At 40.5% G+C, this 5,271-nt stretch overlaps 1 pseudogene; it reads left to right on the forward strand.

Annotated features, from left to right (window-relative positions):
* Nucleotides 1-3,986: 3,986 nt before the first annotated feature.
* LOC106981577 (cell division cycle-associated protein 3-like) lies at nt 3,987-4,859 on the forward strand (annotated as a pseudogene).
* The last annotated feature ends 412 nt before the right edge of the window (nt 4,860-5,271 follow it).

The raw sequence follows: 5,271 nt of genomic DNA on the forward strand, positions 1-5,271 counted from the left end.
AAAAAGAGAAGAACCATATGATCCTGTCAATCGAAGCAGAAAAGGCCTTTGACAAAATCCAGCACCCTTTCTTCATAAAAACCCTTGAGAAAGTCGGGATAGAAGGAATATACTTAAAAATCATAAAAGCCATTTATGAAAAGCTCACAGCTAACATCATCCTCAATGGGGAAAAACTGAGAGCTTTTTCCCTGAGATCAGGAACACGACAGGGATGCCCACTCTCACCGCTGTTGTTTAACATAGTGCTGGAAGTTCTAGCATCAGCAATCAGACAACAAAAGGAAATCAAAGGCATCAATATTGGCAAAGATGAAGTCAAGCTTTCGCTTTTTGCAGATGACATGATATTATACATGGAAAATCCGATAGACTCCACCAAAAGTCTGCTAGAACTGATACATGAATTCAGCAAAGTTGCAGGATACAAAATCAATGTACAGAAATCAGTTGCATTCTTATACACTAACAATGAAGCAACAGAAAGACAAATAAAGAAACTGATCCCATTCACAATTGCACCAAGAAGCATAAAATACCTAGGAATAAATCTAACCAAAGATGTAAAAGATCTGTATGCTGAAAACTATACAAAGCTTATGAAGGATATTGAAGAAGATATAAAGAAATGGAAAGACATTCCATGCTCATGGATTGGAAGAATAAATATTGTTAAAATGTCAATACTACCCAAAGCTATCTACACATTCAATGCAATCCCAATCAAAATTGCACCAGCATTCTTCTCGAAAGTAGAACAAACAATTCTAAAATTCATATGGAACCACAAAAGGCCCTGAATAGCCAAAGTAATTTTGAAGAAGACCAAAGCAGGAGGCATCAAAATCCCAGACTTTAGCCTCTACTACAAAGCTGTAATCATCAAGACAGCATGGTATTGGCACAAAAACAGACACATAGACCAATGGAATAGAATAGAAACCCCAGAATAGACCCACAAACATATGGCCAACTAATCTTTGACAAAGCAGGAAAGAACATCCAATGGAAAAAAGACAGTCTCTTCAACAAATGGTGCTGGGAGAACTGGACAGCAACATGCAGAAGGTTGAAACTAGACCACTTTCTCACACCATTCACAAAAATAAACTCAAAATGGATAAAGGACCTGAATGTGAGACAGGAAACCATCAAAACCCTAGAGGAGAAAGCAGGAAAAGACCTCTCTGACCTCAGCCGTAGCAATCTCTTACTCGACACATCCCCAAAGGTAAGGGAATTAAAAGCAAAAATGAATTACTGGGACCTTACGAAGATAAAAAGCTTCTGCATAGCAAAGGAAACAACCAACAAAACTAAAAGGCAACCAACGGAATGGGGAAAGATATTTGCAAATGACATATCGGACAAAGGGCTAGTATCCAAAATCTGTAAAGAGCTCACCAAACTCCACACCCGAAAAACAAATAACCCAGTGAAGAAATGGGCAGAAAACATGAATAGACACTTTTCTAAACAAGACATCCAGATGGCCAGCAGGCATATGAAAAGATACTCAACGTCGCTCCACATCAGGAAAATACAAATCAGAACCACACTCAGATATCACCTCACGCCAGTCAGAGTGGCCAAAATGAACAAATCAGGAGACTATAGATGCTGGAGAGGATGTGGAGAAACGGGAACCCTCTTGCCTTGTTCATGGGAATGCAAATTGGTGCAGCCGCTCTGGAAAGCAGTGTGGAGGTTCCTCAGAAAATTAAAAATAGACCTACCCTATGACCCAGCAATAGCACTGCTAGGAATTTACCCAAGGGATACAGGAGTGCTGATGCATAGGGGCAATTGTACCTCATTGTTTATAGCAGCACTCTCAACAGTAGCCAAATTATGGAAAGAGCGTAAATGTCCATCAACTGATGAATGGATAAAGAAATTGTGGTTTATATACACAGTGGTGTACTACGTGGCAATGAGAAAAAATGAAATATGGCCCTTTGTAGCAACATGGATGGAACTGGAGAGTGTTATGCTAAGTGAAATAAGCCATACAGAGAAAGACAGATACCATATATTTTCACTCTTATGTGGATCCTGAGAAACTTAACAGAAACCCATGGAGGAGGGGAAGGAAAAAAAAAAGAGGTTAGAGTGGGAGAGAGCCAAAGCATAAGAGACTGTTAAAAACTGAGAACAAACTGAGGGTTGATGGGGGGTGGGAGGGAGGGGAGGGTGGGTGATGGGTATTGAGGAGGGCACCTTTTTGGATGAGCACTGGGTGTTGTATGGAAACCAATTTGACAATAAATTTCATATATTGAAAAAAAAAGTTGTCTCAATATATATAAAGGGGTTGAAATTATATAAAACATCTTCTCCAATCACAATGGAATGAAATTAGAAGTCAATAACCAAAGAAAACTCCAGAAACTCACATAATACGTAAACTTAGAACAACACAATCCTAAATAGCCAATGGAACAAAAATAAATCACAAGTGAAAACAACAAAACTAAAAGTTGGTTCTCTGAAAGGTCAACAAAATCAACAAACCTTACTTAACTAGACTGACTGAAAAACAAGACAATGCTCAAATTACTAAAATCAAGAATGAAAGAGGGGATATTAGTACAGATGTCACAGAAACTAAAAGAATTGATTATAAAGGAATACCATGGGGGCATCTGGGTGACTCAGTCAGTTGAACATCTGAGTCTTGATTTAGGCTCAGGTCATGATCCCAGGTCATGGGATAGAGCCCTGAGACAGGCTCCGCATTGAGTGTGGAGCATGCTTAAGATTTTTTCTCTCTCTTCTTCTGCCCCTCTCCCCAGCTCGTGCACTCTCTCTCTCCCAAATAAATAAATAAATAAAATATAAAGGAATACTATGAACAATTGTATGTCAACAAATCAGATAACCCAGATGAAATGTACAAATTCCTAGAAAGAAGAAAAGCTACTTAAACTAACTCAGGAAGAAAGTTCCAAATAAAGCTTTAAAAAGTAAACAACAGAAATGGGCAGAGTACATGAACAGACACTTTTCCAATGAAGACATCCAGATGGCCAACAGACACATAAAACAATACTCAACATCACTCATCATCAGGGAAATACAAATCAAAACCACACTGAGATACCACTTCACACCAGTCAGAGTGGCTAAAATGAACAGCTCAGGAAACTACAGATGCTGGTGAGGATGTGGAGAAATGGGAACCCTCTTGCACTGCTGGTGGGAATGCAAACTGGTGCAGCCACTCTGGAAAACAGTGTGGAGATTCCTCAAAAAATTAAAAATAGAACTACAGTGTGGAGATTCCTCAAAAAATTAAGAATAGAACTACCCTATGACCCAGCAATAGCACCCCTAGGAATTTACCCAAGGGCTACAGGAGTGCAAATGCATAGGGGCACATGTACCCCAATGTTTATAGCAGCACTTTCAATGATAGCCAAATTATGGAAAGCCTAAATGCCCATCAACTGATGAACAGATAAACAAGATGTGGTTTATATATATAATAGAATACTACTTGTCAATGAGAAAGAATGAAATCATGCCGTTTGGATCAACGTGGATGTAATTAGAAGGTATTATACTGAGTGAAATAAGTCAGAGAAGGACAGATATCATATGTTTTCACTCATATGTGGACCCTGAGAAACTTAACAGAAGACCTAGGGGGAAGGGAAGGGGAAAAAATAGTTACAAACAGAGAGGGAGGGAGGCAAACTACAAGAGACTCTTAAGTGCAGAGAACAAACTGAGGGTTGAAGGGGGTGGGGGAGAGGAGAAAATGGGTGATGGGCATTGAGGAAGGCACATGTTGGGATTAACACTGGGTGTTGTATGTCAGCGATGAACCATGGGAATCTACCCCAAAACCCAAGAGCACACTTTACACACTGTATGTTAGCCAATTTGACAATAAATTATATATATTTTTAAAAGTAAACAAGTAGAATAAGTGATAATTTTTAAAGACTACTCACAAAGGATAGACCAGGACCACCTTATTCCTCTTGGCTGAGATGGCGACAGCCAAGAGTACCCCAGTCAGTTTGGCACCTCTACTGCACAACAAATTTCTGGCCCCAGTGGCAGATTCCCCCCCACCCTGCCCCTGCCTTTCACCTAGTGCTGGCATCCTGTGCTCTCCCATCCAGGCCCAAGACTCAGATCCCCACTCTTCTACCCTTGGCTTTTCATGGACACCTATGAAGACCAGCAGTGGAGAGCTCTCAAGCTCACTGGTCAAACAGCTGAGTGAAGTATTTGAGAACAAAGCCCCCAAATCAAATCTTCCCCCAGAGTCTGTTCTGCCTCTAGAGTCAACTTCATCTTCTGAATTGGACTTACCTCTGGGCACCTAGTTTTCCCTTGAGGACCAGATGCCACCTTGGAGCCAGATTGGGCTCCCCTACAAGCAAGTGTTCTCCAAGGAAGAAGAATGACAGTCCTCAGAAACCCCCATAGTAGGCCAAGTGTCAACAAATCCTTGAGAGTTCCTGAGACTTGCTGATCTTCAGGATCTAAGCCTGATAGATGGAAAGCAAATGGCAAGATACTAGGGAGATCCACCCTCACCATCCTAGAGGATTAGAACTCCCCTGGAACTCTGACACTACAACTGGGTAAATGGCTTCCACCCCTACCCCCCCAAATGAAAATACTAGGGCACTAAAGGAAGGGGCCATTCTGGGAACTAGATGACTTCTGGAAACTTGAGGCCAAGTGTGGGAGCAGGGCCAGGACCAGGACAAGAAAAATAAGCACTTTAAAAACTTGGTGAAGAACTAGGCTGTGTGTGGCCCTAGCACTGGGTTCACCAGGGGCCTAGTGATATTGTGTCCTCTCAACCCCTTCTTTCTCTGGGAGACTGGAAAGGGTCATTGTCTTTGAATCCCCCTAAACTACCAACTCATCAACTGAGCTCTTTCTTGGGCTTTCTTTGTGTCTCATGTGTTTCTTGTATATTGAAGAAAGTGATTTAAAAAAAATTTAATGAAAATTATCACCAATCCTTCAAAAACTATTCCCTAAAAAGAGAAGAGCAGTGATTACTTCCCAACTCATTCTATGTGGCCAGCATTACCCTGATACCAAACTCAGACAACGAAATCACAAAAATACTATAAGCCTATATCTCTTATGAATATGGATATACAAACTAATCAATAAAATACTAGCAAATAAATTCAGCTGCATATTAAAATGATTATACACCACAATCAGGTGTGATTTATCTCAGAAATGCAAGGATGGTTCAACATACAAAAATCAATGTACTAGGTTATACACATT

Source organism: Acinonyx jubatus, chromosome X, assembly GCF_027475565.1.
Source record: "Acinonyx jubatus isolate Ajub_Pintada_27869175 chromosome X, VMU_Ajub_asm_v1.0, whole genome shotgun sequence".
Classification (NCBI taxonomy): domain Eukaryota; kingdom Metazoa; phylum Chordata; class Mammalia; order Carnivora; family Felidae; genus Acinonyx; species Acinonyx jubatus.